Here is a 26,097-nt window from a genome sequence, read left to right as displayed (position 1 = left end):
GAGGCAGGGAGCTATGGCACGTGGGGCACAGTGGGCTGCAGGCATCACCGAAAAGCTCTAAAAGGTTCCCCAGGGCTGAGATGGACCAAAGAGAGCCCCTTAAGCCGACCAGATGCACAGCCCACGACAGAAAGTGGTCACCAACCTCAGCTAACTAGCTATCAGAATAAGAAAACTATTAAAGTACAAGGAGAAATTCAAATTTACATCAAGAGTTATCAGAGATGAACATGACTGCTTCTCCCAGCCTCTGACAGGTTAAGTGGAGAAAAACAGCAAGAGTTGTAGAACAAAGTAAATAAATGGAACATTAATAGCTATAAAGCCAGCCACTCCTGAGGACAGAGAGATCGCTGTCTCCTAGAATAACAGTCAAAGTTTATGGAAAATCGTCACTGTCACTTTCCAAAGAGAAGTGTTGTAGTCAGGGGTTAGGAGGAGAACAATTAGAATCAGGACATGGAATTTATATTATTTTTGTAACAGTCAACCAGAGCTAACACAAGAAAGCACAGGAAGTCTGTCCACAACACTAAAGACACAGAATGTTCCAGTGTTCCTTGTGCCAAGGAACCTAGGGCCTGGATCCCACAGCAGTGTCCTGCATGAGTCCAGATGAAGACCCAGAGCCCATACAATGCCTCCCACGAGTCCAACTGGAATCTGGAGCCCACGAGAAGGACCCATGCCAGTCCGTTTTATGGATATGCACTGAGAAGGCCCAAAGGTCAGGGGCAGAAGCTAGAAAGTCTATGCCAGCAGGGTGAAGGAGGTGTGCTGATGGGTTGAGGGTTCTACACTGCCAAGAAGTCACACTCAAAATAAGAACTAGGGCTGTCCTGAAAAGCACCACAGCGATCCTCAGCAACATGGAGGTCCTGAGCTCCTCCAACAATAAGAACAGTTGAGTACATGCCAGGAAGCCAGCATGACGAGTTTGTCCTGGAGATTAACCAGCACAGGTCTTCCCCTCCAGAGCCAGGAAGCGATGCTTGATGTAAGGACCAGAGCTCCCCCAAAGTGAACCACAGCCACTTTCACCAACAAGGTCCAGAGCTCCCCTGATGATTATGGTGGAACTGACACTGGGGAAGCCAGCATGACAAGCTCCTCCAGGAGAACCGACAGCTCAAACAGCAACACGCAGGAGAACCCACAATGCCTCACTCTTCTCCGTGTCTCTGTTTATGTTGGCAACTTTCTTCGGGTGGGTCATTTACATCCAAAATGTGCTGATTTAATTCAGCTGGTGTTAAGTTGACCTCCAGTTTTTAATCCATAGCAAGAAGCTTGATAAATGCGTTGAATGGTGAGCTTGTACCACAGCTTAGGGACCACAAAAAAGAAGCGTATCACAGGGATTTAAAGTAGAAACCAGTGATGGGGTTTGAAGAACAACCCCCTAAAATAAAAAGCTATTCAAAGAGAAAAATAAAAACCCCAGGGAAAGGCTAATTCAGTAAGTAAAATGAAAAGCTGGTCACACTGGGCAGATGCGGGGAAGCCTGAACCCGAGAGAACATCCCATGTAAACGCTGTATTTAACCAATGGTTGATGGTTTTTCCTGGACAGGCGATTCTCAGCTTCTAGGAACACAGAGGGTCTGGCTGGGCGGCACCAGGGAAGATGGGTCCCCGTCTGTCACCATAGCCCCGCTGTCCCCTCAAGGATGACATCATAGGAAGAGAAATCAGAGAGGCTCAGAGCTCACCGTCCTAGAAATGCCTTGGTTTACGTGACTTGCACTTCATCTTCTAAGATGAAACGTATTATCTTGCTTACTTTTCTCTCATTGCTGAGACAAAATACCCAACACCCAGAATTAAGGAAGGAAAAGTTTGTTTAGCTCATGGTTTGTGGAGGTTCGGTCCATAATCAGCTGGCCGCAAGGCAGGGTGGCACATGGAAAAGGGGCACTGGTTCATGGCAGAGGAAGACAGAAAAAGCAACAAGGGCAAAAAGGGAGGAGAGCAGAAAGAAGGCTCTGCGGGCCCCTGACATTTTGTGCAAGCTGCCTGCCCTAGGGCAGGTGTAGCACTGACATGCACAATCCCAGCTTTGGACCATGAGTCAGTCACAAATCCTGAGAGCCCGCCCCCATGGCTGCAGGAGGATCTGGGGGGACATCCAGACTCAAAACCATAGCACGCATTGCTTTCACAGCTGCAAAGACCCAGGGGAGGCATGGGGACAGCCCCTCTGGAATACACAGAGGTCTCCCAGTAGAGGGGTCCCTGTCATCCCCCATTCCTACCTGGACACTATGTCGCTCGTGCAGGAAGGCGCCTTGCTGTTCATCCAGCTGCGTCTTCATTCACTCCTGTGTCCTCAGCTGCCTTCCCCGGGCTGTGGAGGGACAGCAGAGTGACAGTATGACTGCCCCTCATCCCAGGCCCCTGCACATCTGCGGAGCCGCACAGCCCTAAGGACCTCTGGGGACCAGCCCAGCCCAGGGCACAGCTGCCTGGGGTGCTTCCTGACCCCAACCTCTCACCTACCAGTGCCCCTGTGTGGCCGGCAGCCAAGTTTTCCCATCTGTTCCTGACCCAGCCTCCCCTGAGGCCCCCCAGGCTGGGCAGGAGCTCCTGACCAACCTCGGGCAAGGCGACTCTGAATGCTTCTCCTCCCTCCGAGATCGCCAATGTTCCTCAGCCACTCTAGGCCTCTCACTCAGAGCAAGGCACTCTAGAGACACTTCCCAGCCTGGTCAGTGGCCTCCAGCAAGGCCAAGAGCACAGGCTCATTTCAGACCTCGGCACAGTGGTGGAGCCTACCTGGCTTCCACTTGGACACCTCAGCCTGGAGGCGGCACCCCACCACCACCGAGAGACGCACTGTCTGGCCTTCTGTGCCACCCAAGTCACTGCCACCAATTCTGGCATCGGCCTCCTTCAGGGAGAAAGCCCGCCTAACACATCTGCACCAGTCCCTGGGTGACCGAAGGAGCACCTGGCGCAGCTCGCTGGGTATGCGATTTTCAAGTTGAGTGCTCAGTTCTGAGTCTCAGCAATGACCCAGGCACACCGCAAGATGGGAGGCCACGGAACGGCTTTGAGGACCTCGCCAGCCCTTAGATCACCTCCCAGGCCCTGGAAATGAGGGAGCGGTGCTGGAGCACATCACTCACGGCCTTGGCTCTGGTCACTCACACGTTCCAGCCAGCCACGGCATTCAGGGACGCTGCGGTTAGCTGGGTTAGCACCTCCCTCAGGCCCATGCAGCAGAAGGGAAATCGGGGGCTTCCCTCGAGTGCCACTGCCACCTCTACCCTGCTCAATCTGTACAAGAAACACCTTCCTGTCCATTTGCACAGCTGGGAGAAAATGCATATGTGTGGGAGGACGACTGGAACCCGCCCCCCTGGACAGCGGGGTCCTGCGGCGCAGTTCACAGATGCCCTATGTCCAGATGAGGTCTCTCTGAGGTGCCCCGCTAGGACCTCAGCATGGCTTCCTGGGGGCACCGGGGAGCCCATCACAGCCTCGCAGCTCATTTCCTGCACCCCATTCTCAGGACTCGCTCCACTTCTGGGTCGCCGAGAGTTGTCCCAGCCACTGGTCCCCCTCCACAGTGCTCCTTGAGTCCCACTCAGGCTTCCAAAAGCTTGTGAATGCCAATCACATTCTATTATAAATAAGTAAATCAGTTAAATGTGATGCAACCTGATAGATGTAAGGCAGGAGTGGTCTCTATAAAAATCGAGTTAAGTGCTTGAGAAAAACCCGTTAGCATGAAAGGTGACGTAAGATGACCACTGAGAAATCGAGACTGGACAGAATACCCGTGAGAGCCCAGGAGGTCTCTGGGGCTTCTCGGGTTCTTCCCGTCTGTGCTGCGGGCATCCCTCATGCTCCCGTCCTCTGGAAAGAAGCCTGACAGCATCAGAGCCAGGATGCTCAGTGCGGTTATAAGAACCAGGGAAAATCCGAGGCCGAGGACAGGCGGTGCGAGGCCGCAGCGTGCGTTCAGGGTGGATGGAACCGCGCGGTTCATTGCTGAGTTTGTGACCCACACTTGGCTGCGTTCAGTCGCCGTCCAGGTTGCAGTATGGATCTTGGGGACCCACGGATCCACAGTCACCACACTCCGCAGCCAGGCTCCGAGCCACCAAACCGCCACTCTGCTGCAGGTGGCTGAGGCAGGCTGAGCCCACATCCTGGGACCTCAGGACGTGGATGCTGACCCCACAGTGGCCAGATGAGACTCTAGATGCCAAGGTGTCACCTCTGTTAAGACACAAATCAGGGTCCAAGGCTCACTCTTTGGCTTCCCCTCTCCTCTTACTCCCTTTGCCAGCTGTGAGACTCGTTTCCTGACCCCAGGTCCAGAGTCACAGGAACTACAGGGCAGGGTGCCCATGGTCACTTCCAGGAGACCCAACACTGGTCCACCCATGTCCTCGCCCACAGGGTAGGCAGCAGGCGGGCACCCTCTGTGCAAGAGCACCCTGGTAAGATGTCCTGCTGCAAATCAGGCGCACTGCCCGCTGGAGCCCACAGGCTGCTGGAGAAATGGGACACTCACTAGTGTAGCAGCCTGGACGGCCACGCGTCTGGGAGTCCTCACGGCCAGGGAAGGTAGAGGTGCTGTCTCTTACGGGTGGAGCCACTCAGGGCATCGAGGCTGAGCAGGCGCAAGGAGGGCTGGGTCTCGGGACCCCTGCGCACCTCTCCCTCTTCGTCCCACAGCCTTGAGCATCCTGGTGGGAGGGAACTGAAGGGCAACTCTGTGAGGCCCACGGAGCTGCATCCAGGGTCTCTTTTCCCTTGGGGCACAGAGGTCCCACAAGCTATCTACACTCATGTGCTCAGGGTGCAACAGCCGCCCCAGGTGCCTGCCAGCACACCCTGTGCTCCCAGACTCCCCCTGCCAGAGCCATGGCACAGGCGGCCACCAGCACGATCCAGACCCCTGCAGCCGAGGTTCTCAAGTTGTCCCATGGACCTGACCAGTAGGTCTGCGGTGCTCCATGCCCTCAATAGAACTTCAAGGCCTGGGGTGCAGAGTGGCCAGGAGCTGTGTGTCAGGGACAGAAGCAGGCAGGCATGGGGTCTGGGAGTCCCTGCAGTCCAACACCAAAGGGACCAAGTCACGATGGGCCATTGTCAGGCCCAGGCTCCAGGGGTTGCTGGTCTTGGGGAAACTCCTGCACCGCTGACTACGAAGCTATCACTGCCCACTATTAGCCTTGCAGGGTGTCCGTAAACGCTCAGGTGTGCAGGACTGAATTCTAAGTGTATGTGAGTTCATGAGTGTGCCCATGTGCCGTGTCTACAACCCCTGCCTGGGTCCATCTGCTCTACTCTGGGCAGCTACACTGCGAGAGACTGGGTCACCTGCCGGCCCGAGCCTCCAGCCCTGCAAGCCCCACACACTGGGCTCGGCTCAGCGCTTATGAAGTAGGTCGATCCCAGTTTTCCACCATAAATTATGTTGAGATGAGAACTCCGTAAATGTGACTTCTGGTTTTCCCTGGGATTTTCTTCCATTTCTAAGCGGAAAACATTCAGTTAAAGCAACAACACAGCAAAGCAATGGGGGGACACGTGCAGGGCCCCGCGCAGCCCTGTCCTCCACTGTCACCCACGCAGGCACGTGCTGCTCCATGTAGACATCACATTCTACAACTCTGTACCTCGCAGCCCTGGGAGATAGCACAGGTCTCTGCCCCAGATTTCTTTGTCCACTGTGACCATTTGTATTCTTCTCCCTGGTTTTCATGGTTTTCTTACAAATTTCTATGAAAATAATTTTAATGTTCCATCCCAGGAAAAAAGCTTTAAACAGTGTCCATTAGCGGGGAAAGACCTAGCAGCCCCCCAAACCATCACCTCACACCTGTCTGGCTCTTTCAGAGGTCGAGGCCACCTCCCAGTTGGGCCTCTGCCTGCTCCGGCTGCCCACGGAAGGGATGAGTCTCCAGCCGCCTCACACTGCTGGGCAGCAGCCAGGGTGGCGATGTCCTCAGATGTCGGCCTCCAAACCAAAGCAGGCGTGTCCACTGTTCAGCAGGACCCACTCTGCCGAGTTAGACCTTGGCCCTGGGCTGAAATTCAAGGGGAAGGTGAAATTTCCAAGTCTTTATCTTTGGCCCTCTCCAAATTCCACTTATCCAATTGCTCACAAATTCAGTAACTTTGGGTGAAAACAGAAAAGCACTTATACTCCGGGTGCAGTGGGATCTGGACTCCTCTGCCAGTCTCTGGCTGCCCACTGCACAGCGGCCGTGAGTGGGCCTTCACTGTGAACCAGCCGTGTCCGCTCCTGGCTAGGGCTCAGGGTGCACCCTGCTCATGACGTGGCTCTGTCCCAGCCTTTTCCACACCCCCAGCCGTCGTCTCAAGAGCAAGGAACCAGGAATGGCCCCAAGGACGCCAGCCGAGACCCATCTCAGGAACTGGGGCCAGCGTCCTGCACCTGGTGTGGACTGACTCAAGGCCCTTGGGGTCCCCATCCCACACTGGGGCAGAGGACAGGGAGACCTCTCCCAGGAGCTGGGGCAGCTCCTCTCGGTGCAGAGGGGCTGGTGCACACACGCCTGAGCTGGCGGCACCGCCCAGTTCTGTCGAGCTAAGGAGTCTGTGAGACTTGCTTTCTACTTCCGTGAAATGGGGGTGAAAAGACAGCCGAGTTCCTGGGAGCAAAGAGTTGAATTACACAGGAGCACATGCGGTGCAGTGTCCAGACAAAGCTGCTCCTGTGAGGCCATCTCTGCTGACCATCTGCCTCGCCCACAGCTGGGCAGCAAGGCCACTGTCCCAAGTGGAACAGCAGAGCCAGGCTCTGGCCAGGGGCCCGGCTGAGATGCTGCCTACAAGAGCCTTGGGAGCAGCCAGGTCTGAGTCCCACACTGGAGCCAGTGGTGACCCTGTCTGACCTTGAGACCCAAGCGGCTCAGAAGGGTTGCAGGGTGAAGCGTCCCTGCCAAGCCAGGCCGGGGAAGGAGCCGCAGAGCCACGGGTGCCAGAGGCCAGCATCCCTGACAGCGATAAAGACAGCAGAGCCCACAGCAGAGGCTGCTGAGTGACAAATGGCGGGCTGGGGACCGGGAGCCCCTGGCGGGAGGAAGCGCCTGTCACTCTGCCAAGCAGAGGCGAAGCCGCGCACGGCACAGCCCCTGGGGGCCCACGAGAGGCTGTAACCCTTCACACCTTATTGCCGGGAAGTGACTCTGTGATTTGACACATTAAAAACAAGTTCAGGGGGGCCCCTCTCCAGTGGGTCGGAACCTGCGAGTGACAGCTTCCCTACCCGGCAGACAGCAGTGGGAGGGGGACCCCGCGGGGGGACTGGGCAAGATGCTGCCACACAGCCAGCCACAGCGGCAGGAGCAGCCCAGGCCAGGCTCTGTCCCCCACCCCGCCACCTCCGTCCAGCACATTCCGCATCTGCCGAGCTCTGCCCAGCCCGTCCACTTCCGCTCACTCCCATGCAGCCCCGTCCCCTCTGCCCATCTCTGCCCAGCGCCGTTCTCCTCTGTCCACCTCCGTCCCTTTCCACCCACTCCCGCCCAGCCCCTGTCCAGCTGGTCCATCTTTGTCCATCTCTGTTCAGCACCAGCTTCCCTCAGTCCGCACGTCAGCGAGTCTACGGGCGGCCAGCAGAGGGCGCGCCTCCTGGAGCCCGCGGCTCGCTTGGCAGAACCCAGGGACCAGACCAGGCCGGAGCTGCGGGACAGATGCAACCCGCTGCGGGAGCCAGGCTGTCCCGCTGAGGGGTGTTGGGTCACGGACGAGGGGTGCGCATAGGGCGGCAGCTGATGTGCAAGTCAGATGTGTTCCTGCCACCTGTTGGCTCCGGCCCGCACTGCACGAGGGGACCCTCCCTCACTCCAGACTCCACCCTGCTCAGGGACAATGCAGGGAGACACACCTCACCCCACCCCACCCTCACCTTCCCTCCACCCCCACCACCCACTCCACAGACCCTCCCCGTAACCCGCCCACCCCAGCGGCAGAGCCCAGGGAACTGGGGAAAGGCTCCCCAGGCGCAGAGGAAGCCCTGAGCGCAGCAGTGCTATAGCTACTGCCAATTTAGGAGTTCGTGAATCTACTGAGATGATCCCTGGCCTGTTTTCAAGCCTCAACCAGTGTTCTTGTCTCCTGCCAGGGAGAAAACGGCCACTTTGAGCATTCTAAATCTAGGGTCCTCAGCTGGCATTCACGCTGATCATCCAGGGAGTGACCAACAATCAGGTGAGCTACGGGGTGCCGCCCAAGCCACGCCATTTGGAGAAACTGAGTGAAAGGCCAGGTGGAGTTCACCTCACAGTCACTCTTACAGTCCAGCTGATCGAATGTCATCTTCAGTACAGAAATTTTGGGGTGTCTTAGAAAGGACTCCCAGAATTCCAGCTGATCTCTGGAACTCCTCGGGGCCAGCGAGGGTGACCGGAGGCCACCAGAAGGGTGGCCAGAGAGTACAGGTCTGTCCACAAGGCAGGACTCAGGTCCTAACCCAGACAGGAAGTGGCGTCACGAGGCACTTGACAGACCAGGACAGCCCTCTGCGCAGAGCCCAGCACACAGTGTGTGCTGTTCGATTCGGGGTTCCTGAGATTCATTACTTCAGACGCAAAAACGTGATAGAATGTGCCGCAGAACTAACGGAGGGCTCTGGCCACAGCAGTTGGTGCCCTATGCCTAGAAACTCAGTGCTTGGCATGGCTTTCCGGTTTGCTGGTGCTTGCTGTGTTGGGGATCAAACCCAGGGCTCCATGGTGTTCAGCCAGCCAATGCCCCGCACTGCTTCTCATGCATAGATACAGAGAAGGGGTGGAGCTTGACCTCGATGTAACACACACGTGTGGAAGGTAGACACGTGTGTAAACACATGTGACATGTACATGCTCACCACAGGCATGGCTATGAAGCGCAGAATATACGCACACCAGCGCATAGTCATGTGTGTATAATTGAGTATGAGAACAGAGCTTGGACCCTTTCCTCAGCTCTGGACACCCACCACCCTAAGGAAGTGAGGTCCCTCTCGGCTCGCATTCCAGAGGCCTCTCTGCCCGCCTGGGTGGCTGTGTGGTGGCGGAGCTGGGTGGACAGGGCTCACAGAGGAGGAGGAGCTGGAGGCTCTGTCCCAGAGACCCCCTCTTCCCGTGAGACCTCATCTTCAACACCAAACCAGTGCAGCACCACGGCTGTGACCCCATCACCTGCCAGACCCTGTGAGGCTTGGGGGCTCCAGGTATAAACAGAGTGAAGCTGAATGTTGGAACGAGTGGGGTGAGGTAGAGAGGGCCCCCTACCCTGTCCATGCACAGGACCCACACTGGACCCAAGATCAGCGACTTGGAGAAGTCCAAAGACACAGTCAAGTTTCAGCATCAAAATGCAGAAGGGGCTTTCCCGGCATTTCCAGATCCTTCCATCCCCATGAACAAGGGAGGAGGCTCTTCGTCACCTGGCTGCTGCTGTCACCGGGTGACAACCGCGTCCAGGATGCTGTGGGGAGAGGGGAAGTTTTCTCCTACAGCCTGGTGTGCAGCGGTAGGGCACAGACTCGCGGAGGACACCCTGAAATCTTGGGGAAAGTGAATCTATAAAGAAAATACTCTTAACTGAGAAAGGGATCACTGCAATGAAAGCAGCAAACTGGATGAAGCACTTTCCAGATATTAATAACTGAGGAGGAAGAATGGAGTTTAAGCGACTCTGAAACGCAGGTGTCTCTGCAGGCGCGTTCTGCGAGGAGAAGCATAGACAGATCAGAGCCCGGGTGTGTGCGGAGGTCTGCGGAAGTGTGCGGCATCTGTCTGCACAGGCGCCGTCCTGGGCTTTTGCACACTTGGACAGCGCCCCTCCAGCTCACAGTGGCCATGGAGATTGGGGCTCACACAGCACCCCTCATCACCCTGGAGGCGCAGAAGGAAAGGGCCATTGTTTAGAGCAGGCTCTGCGGATGGGACTGAGAAGGAGGTGGGGCGGTGAGGCTCTCTGGAGGACTGGACTGGATGGGAGATTCGGGTTCAGTGGTGCCAGCTCACGGGACCAGAGGCAGGAGTCTCACTGGTCCAGCTGCAGAGCCAGAGGACCCGGGAGCTCTCAGTCCAAGGAAGCTACAGGGCAGTTCCGCCCAGGTCAAGACCTGGAGGCTCCCTGGTCACCTCAGTCTCATGGGATTCTGAGGAAGCTGGCGCCCCAGAGACCCATGACCGCCGAAACGGCAGCCAAGGGCCTGCTGCTCAGGACGCCAAGCACTTGGGGCCTGCGATGCCCTCTTCCCTCTCTCACCCTGCCATGCTGCAGGCCTGCTGGTTGCTGACACTCACATCCAGGGTGGCTCTTGCCCTCAGTTTGATGGCCTCATCCCAAGCACACCCAGCCCTGTGCCCGGCACACCCAGCCCTGTGCCCGGCACACTGCCTGGTTCCTCTTCAGACTGTGATGAGCAGTCAGAGTGCTGCATTCATCACAGTCCGGGGCTTCCTGGCACTGAGGAAGAAGGAGGACGACCACAGAATTAGAGAAGGGAACCAGTATGTGAGCCCGTCACAGGGTGGGGTAGGCACATTCGGTGGCAGGGCAGAAGGTGGCATGAAGGAGGCCCCAGGACCCGTGGGGACCCCATCCAAGCCCAAGCCTGATACCCCACCCACGTCAGCAGATGCTTCTCAGACATGGTGGCAGCAAGAGCTCTGCGGGGTGGCAGGGGCTGGGGATGCCACAGAGCAGCGGCTTCGGGCACAGCAAGTGCAGAGAGGAAGCGACTGCTGCCGGTCCTCCAGCCAGAAAGCCCACCTGGGCTCTCGGCGGCCCGCCAGCAAGGGATGCCGGGCATTATGTCAGTGCCCTCATGTCCAGGGAGGCCAGGGATGTCCTGTGGAAGGGCCACCAGTCCCAGTCATGACAGACATGGATGTGGTGGTGCCTGGCAGCCACACATCCCGGCAAGGACACCAGACTTGGGGCTGGGCCCTGTCTTGCACTGTGCCACAGTTACACACAGAGCAGAAATGGGGCGACTGTGGGGCAGGGAAGTGCAGCTCTGCCTGGGGCTTGGGACATAGCCAGGCAAGCATCTGAGGACCCCTGTCCCCGCTGCCACACAGCCTCGTGCTGCTGCCCAGGAACTGTCGACCACCAAGGGAGCAGCGCTCAGCTGAACCCCCAGGAGCTCTGCCTCTGGCCCTTGGGACACTCCCTGGACTAGAGGACACCAAGCACTGGCTTTGCACCCCAACAGCAGGGCACAAGAGGCCACTCTGAGGCTCAGGGCCCCACACAGATGGGAGGCCCAGGGCTGGGAGTGAGTGAGCCAGAGCTCGGGCAGCCTGGGGGAGACCCCGACCCTGAATCCACCTGACTGCGAATCTCCCTGTGGGCAGTGTTGGCAGGAAAGCAAGGTGGCAGAAGGGAGAGCTCACCCCCAAGGGACCAGAGATCATAAAGCAACTCAGGGGAACACCTTTGGCATCCGGTGACCCCCACTCAGCAGAGGCGGGGCTCAGTACTGTGTACCTTTCCAGGCCCAGCCTCACTGGAGCAGTGCCATCTGCAGCAGGGAGAGTGAAACCTAGCCCAAGAAACAGCCCAGCATCACTACCCGGTGCTCCAAGGCTACCCTAGCATGGGGACTCACACAGCAGCGCTGGGGAGCACTAACAGTCACCATGGAGACCAGCTTGGCCCCGAGTGCCTCTTGGATGGCAGTGGGTAGAGAGGCATCCAGAACAGCAAGATAGTTCATGGGTGGAGGGGGCGGGCAGCACAGGGCTCATGCTGAGTTCGGGAGGGTTAGGATCAGGGTTAGGGTTAGGGACAGAGTTAGAGTTAGGGATAAGGTTAGGGTTAGGGTGTTAGGGTTAGGGTTAGGGTTAGGGTTAGGGTTAGGGTTAGGGATAGGGTTAGGGTTAGGGTTAGGGACAGGGTTAGGGTTAGTGTGACCCAGCACTCTGAGAGGCTGAAGCCAAATTACAAGTCCAGTCTGGATAACTTGGTGAGAGATTTCATCTCAAAAAATGCCCAAGATTCAGCTCCGGCCTGGCTTCACTCCCACCTAGTACCATGAAAAGATGAAGAAAAAAAGAAATGAAAAAAAAGGAGAAAGAGGAGAAAGGAATGGGAATAAGAGAAAAACAAAAGCAAGCAATTTATCTCTTACGAATTTTTTTTCTGAAATTTTGTACTTAAAATTTGGGATTGCCAGGAGTGGTGGCGCACACCTGTTATCCCAGAACTCAGAGACTGAGGCAGGAGGATCATTGTGAGTTGTGTAGCCTGGGCTACAATTTGAGCTCAAGCCCAGCCGAACCGCATATCGGGTGACGGCACAGTGGTGACACTCCACACCAGCAGTGCTGCCATGTTGCTGGACCAAACTCAGCCATAGGGGGTGTGATCCGGAGTGGGTACATCGTGTCACTCGGGAAGTCATGTTTTAAAAACACCATGGGGCATACACAGAGCAGAAAGAGTCACCCTTTCTCAGGGAAAAACAGTGGATAAAAACTCTCTGAGACCCACATGTGGGACCCGCAGAGTCTTCAAGGAAGCTGTGATGAAGATGACCAAAGAACTGAGAAAAACACATCTAAAAAATTAAAGGAAAAGGTCATGATAATGACTGCTTTGGAAAAGAATATCAACAGAGGTGGAAATTATGCAAATACATCAAATGGAAATTATGAATTCGAAAAGCACAGTACCAAAATAAAATCCTCTCTTGGAGCACTCAGTCTTTAGAAAAAAAAAATCCTGTCAACTGAAAATTTGGACTGGCAGAATAAAGAATCAGAACATTGAAGATAGATCCAAAGAGAATTTTCCATGAGTAGAGCAAATGTAAAAAGAAGAATGAAGAAAATAAGCAGCACTTCTAAGACATGCAGATGCCATCAGGAGAACCAAAATGCATTCAACAGGGGCCCCTGAAGGGGATGGAGACAATGGCAGAAAAGTACTTGATGAAATAATAGATGAAAACTTACCAAAGTAATGAGGAGTCTGCATGCCAAGAAGCTCAACAAATTTAAAACAAGATAAGCACCAAGAGATCCACATGTAAACCTGTTATAGTCACATTGTTGAAAACAAACAAAAAGAAAAATTTGCAAGCACAAGAAAAGGAGAAAAACACCGCCACGCATGAGGGACACAGTGAGAAAGCGTGTATGGAAAAACCCACAGCGTAGCATCTTCAAGGTTCCAAAGGAAAAACGCTCTCAAGAATCCTGCAGTCAGCAAAGCACCCTCAAATATGAAAGCAAAAGACTTTGCCAGATGAATACATGTTAAGAGAATTTACCACTAGCACAGCAGATTCAAACTGAGGGCCAGCTTGACGTGGTGCAGAGTGGGAAGTAATTGATAGCTATAATTTGGCACAAGAATAAATCGAGAATCTGCACTGGGCCTACATGATTTATGAGGCCCAAGATTAACACACAGGTTGATCTTTAAGCCAACGACAGAGCTGAGACCAGCAAATAGCCTGGGAAGTTCTGTGCCTCAAAGCCGAGGAAGACAGCTGAGAACCTCAACTCGTCCAAATTCCTTCTAGCTCAGACTTCACGGTCAGCAGACAGTTGGGTCACTAGTCAGCCATGATCTGCTCTCCTGTGCTTTTCCAAAGATGCGTCCTTCCTCAATGGTTGGACCTTGGCCCTCAAGTCAGCAGTTCACCCCCTTAACCTCCTGTAGCCCAGCAGCACCCCCAGTCATGCTGAGCACCTAACAAAGCCCCAGGGCACCATGCCTCGACCATCCGAGCTCTCTTGGAAGCAAAAGAGAGGTCTTGTCTGTGTTTTATTCTGTCATTGTACCCCTGAGCAGGGGAGACCAGTGGTGCTGGGCCAGGGCCCCAGTATTACAAGAAGTGGGAAAGGCAACCCGGGGGTTGAAAGAGATAACTCCAGGCGTCACCTCAAACACACACGAAGAAATAGCCAGAAGTGTGAGGCGCAGGGGAAGCAAAGGGGGTCGACACAAGCACGTTTTCTCTGTCCTCTGCATTTATCTTACACCAAGACTTCATACAGGGATAGAAAACTCTTTTGCTGAGCCTACTACACAAATCTAGCCCTAACCTTAACCCTCAGGCAGCGGCGGGGCAAGCTGCATTAGAGCCATGTGCCCACGATCTGCCAGAATTCAGGCGGCATTGACACACACTGTCACAGCAAATATGACCCCATGGCACTGCTCTCCTAATGCAGAAATGTTAAAACGGGGAGAAGTAGCACACTGGGAGACCTCAATGTAACACAAGAAGGTACAAAAGAAAAAAACAGAGGAAAGCAACAAAATATATGAGCAAGGTGACAGGACCAAATCCTGTCGTGGGAATGCCCGCTCCAGGGCACGCCCCAAGTCAGCTCCTGCTCAGATGGATTAAAAACGAAACAAGGATGCTGGGGATACAGCACCTGCCGGGCAAGCACAGGCTCTGAGTTTGATTCCCAGTACCAAAAAAAAAAAAAAAAATTAGATTAAATTAAATTAAATAATAAAACAGAACAAGGGAAATGTGGCCTGGCGTCCTGCTGTGTATGAGAAATGCATTTTGGCTTCTGTAATGGTTGATATATTGCTTCAATTTTAGAAGTCTAGAAGCTTAACTACGTAATTCAGCAGCTCTACAACCTAGAGGACAGAGGACACGCCCTAACCAGTGTAGGAGTTGTTGCTGTGTCACTTTGAGAAGGTCAGAAGTTTAACCAAGTGTTAAGAAGAGGGTAGAGAGAGGGTAGAGGGCTGCCCTACCCCGGGCTGGGTCGCCTGCTGACGATACAAGGGGACAGAGGCTGGCTATCCCGCGTTTTCTCTTGATGCTTTTGCGGCCTCCCACCTGCTAGCAACAGGCTAGCACCACCACCAGACACATCGTGCAGGCCTGTGCCCCATGAGCCCCTTTGCTGGGACCCATACATCCACAGAGGTGGCCTTGCCCTGAGGACCAAGTCACCCAGGGACCAAGAGAACTATGCTTAGCAGGGCCCCCTTCCTTTCCTGGAGAGGGATTGGCAGCCCAGAAGGGGCAGGCATCAGAGGCTTTCCTAGCCTAAACTCTCAACAGAAAGTGAGAGGAACCACGGGAAATGAAGGGTCAGAGCCAGGTCAGCGTGCCTTCCCGCCCCATGGCCGCTCCGGCCCCATCTGGCCTTCACCCAGCTCCCACTTGCCTGTCCTCACCTCTCCTGGGTGAGTGCCCCTCCTAGTGGCCCTGGCTCCCTCTGCAGTGCCCTGGCATTGCCTGCCCAGCTCCAGGAGAGTGCAGCTCCCCAAGGTCACAGTCAACCTCAGCACCCCAGGCAGCGTGCGCTCCCAGCAGTGGCAGAGTTAAAGCCACAGTTTCCCGTGGTGTCGTTTCCTTCAACCCCTGATACAAAAAATAAATAAATAAGTAAACTGCAGGGAGACTCAAAGGAAACATAAGAAACGCACATCAGCCAACATGGAGCCGAGCCAGGGCAGCCACACCCACAGCAGGGGACAGGGTAGAAGTCAAAACTTAGCGGGGCTAGAGAGAGACAACCCCCGTCCTGAGAGAAACAATTAGTCAGTAGACATGATAATCCTAAATTAGTACATGCCTAAATATACAACCCCAAATCAAGAACACAAAAATGAATAGAAGTTAAACAGAAAGAACAACTCACAGTCCCCGCGAAGGCCCCAGTGTGCCCGCTGATGGCACTTTTCAGTCTTGAAGACCATCAGGATCAGGAGATTTCCCGTGGAACATTTGGAGGGGCAAAGACACCGTGCTATTATATAAATGTGAGGTTACAGCAGCGCAGAAAGTGTTTGTGAGAACTGAATGAAGCCCTCGTGCGCCAAGGTCCAGAGAAGCACCCAGACTGGGTCTCTGGGGGCCCGCAGTGCCCAGTGTTCCGGCAGCCCAGGGAGCGGGGCGGGGTGGGCTGAAGCTGCTGCCCAGAAGCGGTACCCACCACCTCCTGCACAGGTGTGACAGGAGTGGCCACCAGCAACTGGCCCCCGCAGCTGGCTCGCTGTGTTCTGGTCCCCAGGCTGCCTGCTTCAAGGGGACATCTGAGTGCATTTTCCAGGGCCCACTCCTAGCAAGAGTGTGGCTTTTCTGCCCCTGGGCTGCGTCTCGCTCTCCAGTGCACGATGCCTCTGCTTCAAGGCCTCACTGAGTCTTAGGACACCCGTGCGGGGCTGGAGGGGAACGTGTGGAGCTGACCACAGCTACCAAAGGGGAGCATGCTTTCAGGGAGCTCAGAGATCAAGAGGGGCCTGGGCCAGACACCACTGGCCAGGCAGTCGGAGGCCAAGAAAGCTTTACTTCCCTTTGGGCAAAGTGAACATTTACCAAAGGGGAGTGGGCAGGGGGATTTGGATCCAAAAGACAAGAAGCTGGGAGATGCAAGGCGCTTCACAAGCCAGCTGAGGCTCGGGGATACGTGCAGAAGAGACCATAAGTGAGATCCAGGCCTCTCCCAGCTGTCCACCCACTCCAGTGTGGGGCAGGATGCCATGGTGACCTCTAAACTGGACAGTGTGGCTGGTGAAAAGCCTCACCGGGCACTGTACTTGGCCGGGACTCACCTCCATGTTCATGGCCACGTGTGCTGTGGGGCAGGGCCTGCCTGGAGGGCGTCACTGGGGATCTCTGCTTCCTCTTCTTGCTGCTCCTGCTCTGAGCTCTGCTCCTGGTCACCCCAAAGTGAGCAGTTGTCCACCACACCCTTGCACCGAGCTGTTTCTACCTCAGAGCAGGAGACCGTGGACGGAGACCATGGACTGAGACCTCTGAGACCATGGGCCAGGTCACCCACCTCCTACTCTAAGGTGTTGTGGCAGGTGTGGCATCCCAGCTGTGGGAAACTGGCCAATACTGCAGGCTCACCAAGGAAGGGACACACAGACACCCACTGCACACTGAGAACTTCAAGAGACCACAATACGGAGCCATCACCAACTCTGGTCTTGACTGGTAGCGGCACTAGGCCCTGACTCTGCCACGTCCATCTCTGCCACGTCCACTCTGGGGCTGCTCCAGTGCTTGGTGGCTCTGCCCTCCTGGCCAGTGTCCAGAGCATTGCTACCCTGAGCCCTGGGCTCAGGCCCAGGTTCCCAGCAGGATGCTGTCAGGGCTACCACTGGGTGGCCGTCCCTCACTTCCAGCAGGTCCAGGGCAAGTCAGCAGGTCCAGGGCACCCAGCTCCTCCTCTCTGCTGCCCAGCTTCACATACATCCGCCACGCCACCCGAGGCACGGACTTCTCTCTGTCCTGCTCCATCCCAGAGTCACGCTCAGGGGCAAAGGGCAGTTCCCATGTAGCCCAGACCCTGGACAAGGTGTCAGGAGCAGGAGAGTCACAGATAGGGGCAGCAAGGGCCGGAGAGGGCGTAGGGCACTGGGGGAGAAGGGGTGTGTGCTGTGTGCCTCAATTTGTCAAAACGTAACAGGGTGCACACAGGCTGCACCCACCTCTGCCTCTGCTCCATCTGCACAGACAGAAAGACTGCGAAGACAGTCAGCAAAGGTCCCTGCACAGACGAGGCGGACACAGCGGGGCCTCCGCCCAGCTCCTCACATTGGGAGATGGCCTGGAACGGATGAGGCCACCTCCTCTCAGTGAGGGTGTTTGGTTCCCTGGGACTTACCGAGGTGAGTGCTAACAGCCGGCAGGGAGCCAGGGCCACTGCTGGGATGGCTGAGGGTGGGGACAGCGCCCGTGCCCACGCCCTGGTCCCCCCTTGGCCCCCACAGCCACCCATACCCTGCCCTTTGAATTTGAATTCTGCGTTTGCTTTCATCCCCCCCCCCCACACTGACAGCCGCCCAGATGCATGATCCACCCAAGATCCCTGTTTGCTGAGAAGTTCGTGAAAAAGTATTTTTCTTCTTTGTAAACCCACACACTTTTAGAAATCTGAAATTCTGGAGGGTTGTTTCTATAATTGCTTACACTGGGAATTTTTTCCTTACTTTCTTGTGTCAGGAAAGAAGCAGGCACCCCAGAGATCTGCCCACACCTGGGCTGGGAATAGACTCGACCGCCAGCTCCTGGTTCCTCACGCTGGTCCTCCAGTTCCCTATCTGTGGTGCATCCAACACATCCACAGGCTTGGGTACCAGCGTAGGCTCTGACATCATCTCACAGATATGACTCTTCTAGGAGACCCGGAGAGACTGCGTTGCTCTAGTAGAAAGCACAGAGCCAGGTTGGCAGTGACCTCAGGCCAGGACTGTCCCCATGGCGCCCATTAGGGCCCACTGGTGCTCTTGTTGGGAGCAAGATGCTGCCAGCACACAGCCAGGCTGAGCCTCAGCTGCTGGTGTGACCTCAGCCCTTGTGCTTGCATGGGGACCAGTGAGGACAGAGGCAGGGTATCTTTGGGGAGGGACGGTAGTAGCCCTGAGTCCCTGCAGAGGGTCCTGCGGATGGGCTGCAGCCTGTGGGGGTGGGGAGAGCTGCTTGTGACCCAAAGCTTGCCTGCAGGGTTCTGGGAAAGACTTACCATAAAAGAATCATGAGTGAGTGTGGAATCCAGCCCAGGAGGTGGCTTGGTCCCCTGGGACACTGACCCTGCAGTCACCGGCCCAGGCCACACAGTACAAGCCAGGGACGCAGCCACAAGAAGCCACCAGTCCCAGGACAGGACAGAGGCCCAAAGCAGACACCCCAGGGGCCTCCTGCAGGCTCGGCCTGAGAAAGCTGCAGCCCACCTGAGAAAGCCTGGGAAGCAGGAAGATGTGGCCAAGGCCTGTCTGGCAAGGTCCCTGCTTGCTATAGAGGTGGATAATGTACTACATAAATAATGAAGTAGCAGTGTGTCCCTGTGGAATTGGTTTTTGGAGTGGCTGGCAAGCCAGTTGTTCGATTCCAGGTCACCATGGACCATCAATCCCAGTAGACACCAGGACGGATCTGTTCAAGGTTTGCATTGTGACCCACCCTCAGTGTGATGTCTTGTCGGTCTCCCTAACTCTGGGTAGATGCAGCTGCACATTGGAGAGTGTTCGGGTGTGGAAACTCCCTTTTGTGCTTTAAAGGACTCAGCCACCCCCAGCCCTGTGGTGTGACTCTGCTGGGAGCTGAGGCTCAGAACTGTCCTGGAGGGGGATCCTTTCTCCTTCTGTCCCGGAAGTCCTCGGTGTCCCTCACACACGCTCTTGGGATGTGGTGTCCCAGTGGCTGGGGGCACTGGCTTGATGCTCGGGGTGGAGGGCCGACCCGGGGACTGATGCCAGCAGCACCTAAAGAACTGGAAGGGAGGAAGTGGCGGTGCTGGTTCTCCTGTTGCCAGGTGCTCTGTTGGAGGAGTTTGTCAAGCTTCTTTTCTGATGTGAACTCAGCTGTTCTCATCGTCAGAGGAACTCGGGACCTTGTCACTGAGGATGGCTGCGGTTCATTTTGGGGGAGCTCTGGTCCTTACTTTACCACTTCCTGGCTCTTGGGGGGAAGCTGTGTGCTGCTCAGTCTCCAGGAGAAGCTCATCACGGTGGCTTCCTGATAGGAACTCGGCTGTTACCATTGCAGGAGCTAGCGACCTCCCTGTTGCTGAGGATGGCTGTGGTGCTTTTTGGGGGAGCCCTGGTCCTTACCTTGAGCATTGCTTGCTGGTTCCTCAGCCTGCTGGCACAGACTTTCTAGTTCCCACCGCTGACCTTTGGGCCTTCCCAGTACAGATCCATAAAACAGACTGGCTGAGTCATTGTCGTGGGCTCCGGGCCTCCGTTTGGCCTCATGCAGGTTATTGCCAAGGGACCTGGGCCCTCAGCTGGATTCTTTGGATGTTTAGTGTGTGGACAGATTTCCTGCACTTTTTTGTGTTCGATTCTTTGGGTGACTATAAGCCTGTAAATTATTATTGTCCTGTATTAAATTATTTTCCCTGTAAACCCTGAATACAACATGGAGCTCCAAAGAGCAACAGCCGTGGAGAAGTCAAGGATGGGGCCCGTCGGGGGTTCCCAGCTCTGTTCCAGCCAGGGCACGTCCCGAGCACTGCCCCCGAGAGGTCTGTGGGCCCCAAGCTCACTGGACGGCTGGGTGCTGCTGACATAAGCCTCATTCCACTGGGAGTGCAGCGCCTCCTGATCTCTGTGTCTGGAAAGGTGCCCTGCCCTGGTGTCTGTCCCCACCATGAGGTCCCTGCCTTCTCCATACCACAGGCCATGAGCCTGGCTCTTGGTTACCTCAGGTCCCGCAGCTGGGCACCTCTCTTCGGGTGACTTCCCCCCAGCCTGGAGGACCCTGGAACGCCCGCCGGTCTCTCTCCCTCCAGGCACAGATGATGACCGCAGAAGCCTTTGGTGAGCACTGAGGTCACTGCCAAGCAGATTCCTCCCAGGAAGAAGCAGGTACCATGGCCCAGCCCCACCCAGGCAACCCTGCCCTCAGCTTCTTGTTCTGTGCTCTGGCCATCATCTGGGGCGTGGTCTTTCCTCCCCACGCCACTCACGCAGTGGGGTCAGCATGATGGCCTGGCACAGTCCTGCAGTCATAGGGAGGCAACTCGCTATCCCTCAGCGTCTGGGTCATCCTGGGTGCCTGATCCACCACCATAGCACCTGGGCTGGTTCTCTGATAGATACTGTTGTCTGGTTGCAGCCTAAACCCAGAGGTGACACTGAACATGAGCCCGGAGCAGGGACCACTGGGTAGGGCCACTGTGCTGCTGGGTAGGCACAGGGAACCCTGCCCACACACTCTGAACACCCAGATCCACAGAGCAATGGCCCACAATGTCGTGACTCAGCTGGCTGCAAGCAGTGTCCACCAGCTGGCCAAGCCCGGTGTTGCCCGGAGACCTGCTGTGAGGGTCCTGACCCCCAGGCCAGCTCCTGAGTACTGAATATGATGACACTCTTTGGGGACCCAGCCTCGGGGACCCCTTCCCATCCCCAGCTGCAGGCATCAAGCTCCCCCTTCTGCACCTTCCAGGCAGAGCTGTGGAGAACCCTAACTGCACCCTCCGTCACCCCACAGGCTGCACCCAGAGTGATAGGGGGGCCTCAGGTCCCACAGTGAGGTGCAGGCCGTGGGCAATGGGCTGGGCCCTCCCTGTAGCAAGGGGCTGAGTGGAACCAGGGAAAAGCTGGGAGCCACCCAGAGGTGTGCAGAATGGGAGGCACAGGGTCACTCATGAACCGCCCCCCCAGCATGCATGCACACTCCTGATGCACCTCAGTGGGGTGGGGAGGAGCCAGTCAGCTACACTACTCCCGGTCCCCACTTCTTCCTGATCCCCACCTTTGGGAGCAAAGTGCTATGCACACTGCACTCTCTGAAGAGGTGCCCAGGGTTTGGGGAGTGCTCTGTGTCGGGGCGCACACTCGAGGTGAGCCCAGATGCCCCGATGTCCTCTTGCTGCGAACACCAGTGTTTTATGATTATTTTGACCATGAAATGCTAAGCACAGGCTGGTCCTTTACATCGCTGCCTTAAAGACTTTGCAACTGGAAAAGACGGCTTACACTGAAACAGGATGCCCAGAGAAGTGGACACCAGGAGGGACAGGGTCACTGGCGCGCTTCCGCCTGGAGGCCTGACCCTGGCCTACACCGGGAGCCAAGCAAACCTGCTTCCAGGTACGGGTGTACAGTGTGACGTCCCAGTGACAGGAAAGCCTAAAGACCACGAGCACCTGCTCCCCTGCCCCGCCTCACCTGCCGCCTGCCGCAGCATCCCCCGGATGCACCCAGAAGTGCCACATGCAGGACAGTCACCCCAAGGACACTGCCAGGTTGGAGCTCGCACACCTGAATGAGCTCAGAACAGGACAAAGAGCAGGAAGCAGTGGACAAGAACAAACAGCCAGACAGCAAGGACAACTCCATCAGAGCACCCAGACACCAGCAAGGGACCTCACCAGCAGGTGGTGACCCCTGGGCCCAAGGTCCTCACCCAGGTCAGGGCCCCGAGTCTGCATGGCAGTTTTCACTCCTGCCTGCCCCATCAATGGGCTTCGGACCCCCTGACTCTTCCTCCCAAACTCGGGTGGTCATAACCCCACTTCCGGACAGAGGACCAGGACTCCTGTCGGCCCAGCTACAGGCCCCCTGGCTCTACAGGACCTGTGCCTGCCTAGCTGTCCTCCTGGACACTCTGTCCCGAGGAGGGGACTCTGTTTCCGTCTTGATCTTGGGGCTGCTTCCGAGCATCTGGCTCTGCTCTTTGTTCAGGACTGGAAACAGCTCTTCTGTGACCCCACCCAGTACCAGGACATGGGTCACCTGCGTGACACGGGGCTTCCTGCATGGACAGGACTTGGCCTGTGGCTTGAAGACACTGCTTGTGCACCCCAGGCCGGGCGTCTGGGCCAGGCAGCTCTTCGGGAAATGAAGGCAGCAGCCCCAGCCTGCAAAGGGTGTGATTTACAAACAGTTTCAAAGATACGCTGCCCTGCTGTTCAGTGCTTAGTCTCAGAGTCCAACAGACTGCGTCGGTTCTGTCCCGGCAGATCCCATCCATCAATCTGCGCGTGTCCTGTGTCAAAATCCTGCTCAGCTCTCAGCGGCACCCTCCTTACTGGGTCCCCAGCTCAGGGTGACAGAAAGCACTCGAGCTGTGAAATTAGCCACGCACACAGCTCATAGAGGGAGGCTGGACACACGCGGGGAGCTGACCCACTCCCACCGCCCTCTCCCAAGACTGGCTGCAGGCAGATGACTTCCCACTGTCACACAAAGCGCAGCTTGGGGGAGTTTCAGCAAAATCACTCAGTCTATTTACCGGTGCGCAGGACAGGACGGGGCGAGGCTGAAGGGAATGTTCAAGCACGGATGGTTCCAAGGAGGGGTGTTTTCAGGCAGCACAGGAACATGCAGATAGAGTCTTAGAGACCAGGGCACTGTGCTCATCCTAGAGCAAGCCCCGGAACGAGAGCAAAAATCCAGTTCCTACCATCCTGTCCCTGAGACCCTGTGGCAGCGCGGTCCTCCAAGGCCCTCACGGGAGGGGACGTGAGAGCAGGTGGTGTCAGGGACCCTGTATTGATAGCAGACAACCTCCCCTGAGACAGCGCTCTCTCAAGTCCTCCACTGTCTCGCCACACTCTGGGGAGCGGAAGGCTGGCCTGTGTCTCCTGGCCACCAAAGGGACCCTTCCCCATATTGCCCGCAGCTCCCCAGACTCCAGGGTAGACTCCTGGACACTTGGCTGTTTCTACACAATGGCGTCAATACTGCGTGACGCAGGTTTCCACCGAAAGCCCCACACCGTGGGTCTCCCGATGTTCAGCACAGAAATTCCAGGAGAAATAACAAACTTCCCAACCTAGGGTCACTCCAGTCCAGGGTTCCTGTGCCTGGCCTCTGTGTCCTTCTGCCTCCATGCACCTCTTCCTGCCGACACCCGTGGCTCCCCTGTCACTCGGGCCCTGGCCGACTTGGGCAGCAGCCCCATGCCTGGGCCCAAGATTCATGTGAGCCTGAGGACCACACTCTGTCCCCTTCATGTGTCCTCATGTCCTCTGCCCCCATCGCTGTCTGTGACTCTCACAATGACCGCCATCTACTTCCCCGGGACAGTTGTCCACGGCCTTCACACAGCCCCACATCCTCTGTCACCCTGACTGTCCTCTGTGACCACCTCCTTTGTGGTAAGCTTCCCTGGTGACTCCACCCTGAGACTCTGCCCCCACAGTCACGATGCGGAGGTCAGGTCTGGGGGAGCTGAGTGCCCTGTGCTGATGGCAGGAGAGACGAGGACGGAGGGCGACACGGATGCAACACTCAGCCTGGGAGTGGGGGATGCAGCCCACCCTGGCCCCACAGTAAAGGTGACTGTCACCACCCAGCGCCCATACTGCTCCCTGCCACCCCCTGTGGGACACACTGGCAGGACAGGTTCACTGTACAAGAGCTTCAGGATTGCTCATCTGTGAGTGCTGCCTGCCAAGGACAGGGAAATATGAGACCCCCATTCGGAGACAGTGATGGCGGTGAGGACATCCTCGAATTTCACCTTTTTTAAGTGGAAGTTCATGTTGCAGGGCCCAGTTCCACAGCTGTCAGCGCACTCGCAGCCACCCTGGGCTGCTGCTTCACTCCCTGTCCTGTGGCCCGGCCCCATCTCCCCAGCTCTCCCATTCACCTGGTGCAGCTGCCAAGCCTTCCCCCACCTGCAGGGCAGGGCTGGAGCAGGAGCACAGGCCCGGAGCACTCTACACACCTTCCTCCTCAGCAAGGCCCCTGACCAGACTCCATGGAGAGTGTGACTTCTGGAGGAGGGGTCCACCTTCTCCATCTGTGGTACTGCACACCTGTAATCCCAGCACTCAGGAGGCTGAGGCAGGAGGACTTCCAACAGCATGAATTCAAGGCTACACAGTGAGTTCCAGCCCAGCTTCAACTGCATAGTGAGACTTTGCCTCCAAAAACAATACAAATATTGAAATAAACTCTAAAATCATACATAACTTTACCACATTAATCAACGCCCTGGAGCCTCTTACGATTACACATGCACGCCCAATAAGTGCATACACAGATGTGCTGGTGACCCATCCATCCTCTGTCTGGGACTGTTAAGTCTTGTTTGGGTCTAGGTGTGTCTCATCAGCCTAAAGAGAATAAAAGAGGTCAAAACATCCTGGATGTGGGAGTTTCGTGCAAGAAACAATACTTTGTGGCTCTTTCCTTACCTCGGTGCAATAGAGAGAACACAAATATTAAAGTTACCACCCTCCGTATCTGACCGCAGCCGGCCTGTGGAGAGAGGAGCACCAGGACGGAGGTGCCCGCCTCGTTTACCAGACATCGCTCATTAGAAAGGAGAGGGTTGTTAAGTTGCCGCCCAGCCAGAGCCACGGGGCGCAATATGTTCACGGGTCAAAAGCGCACGTCCTGGAGGAGCCGGCGAGCCGGAACAGTGTCTTTGTTATTAATCCGGAAATTGCATTTTTAGAACTGATATTGTAGACTACATAAGTCCCTACCTTTTCCCCAGTGGAAATTTTTCCTCTGAAAAATCAAACTTACCTTTGTTCCCTCCAAGGGTGGTGCTGGCCCTCATGGCAGTGGCTGAGTCTTTGTGTCCTTCTGTGGCCAGGAGCTCAGGGGACAAGTGGCCCTCTGGTGCATCCCCAGCCGTGTCCATGCAGACAGCAGCGCAGGAAGACAGATGGTCAGGTCGCCGGGCGGCGGCTCAGTGGGAGCGGCTGCTGCACAGAGGTCGCTCAGCTGGTCCTTCCTTCCTGGAGCCTGGAGGATGAGGGCAGAAGGATGAGGCAGGAGGAGTGTCCCCTCCCTGGGACAGGCAGCTGTGTGCGCTGCTCCTGTCTGATTTATTTCCTGAGGAACATGGGGGAAACGAGCGCCTGACCCCCGTGTCCAGCAGGCCCAGCCAGGGTCCAGCACACTTGCAGAAGGGAAGCTGCGAGGAGACCACTTTTGTGAGGCCCCCTCTGCAGGCTGTCCACGGGCCCAGGGGCAGATGGCTGGGGAGGGTCTCTGCACCGTGGGATGGAGGCCACACTCCCAGGCTTGGTGCCGGGGCCCTGGGGCCCGCTCTGCACCCCAGACAGACACACTCGCTTGCTTCCCAGGGCCAGCGCATCCAGGGACCCCGTGTGTGAGATGGCGTGAAACACAGAGGTCAGGGGCAGCGGGGCCCCGGGGCCTGGAGAAATGGGACAGCAGAGAAAGACCTCGAGGTCAGCGGCACTTTCAGGCACTCACGACAATGACTGCGTGCCGTTACTCTGCCTTTTCTTTTTAAAAGTGTTTTTATTTTATTAACACATGTCTGTGGAACATGAGGGTTGCCTCATCTAGGGAGTAGGTGGGCGCAGAAACACACCCCACTGTTTGATCCCTCCCCTCCCTGCCTCTGTCTCTGGAGCCCCTCTCCCGCTTTCCTTGTCGTCAGCCCCTGTATGAGACACAGAGAGGTCGCAGTCGCTGTGGGTGTTTGCACCTGGACAGGACACGCCTCAAATCTTAAACCCCCTCCCCTCCCTTCTCCCTCTCCATCTCTCGGTCCCTGTCCCATTTGCAGAAGATCCTCTCCCTGTTTGCTTCCTTAACCACTTATTTTGCTCTTTATTTATAGTTTGCATTACTCAAGTGAGAAACGGGCCCATGCAGGAGCCTGACTGGGCCCCAGGGTCCAAGACAACGGGGATGAGTGACACGAGGACCCTGCATGGGACAGCTGACAGGAGG

The sequence above is a fragment of the Cavia porcellus genome, unplaced genomic scaffold (genome assembly GCF_034190915.1).
Source record: "Cavia porcellus strain 051 isolate PalLab524CR breed Dunkin Hartley unplaced genomic scaffold, mCavPor4.1 scaffold_11, whole genome shotgun sequence".
NCBI lineage: Eukaryota > Metazoa > Chordata > Mammalia > Rodentia > Caviidae > Cavia > Cavia porcellus.
Note: the sequence above shows the minus strand (reverse complement) of the source record.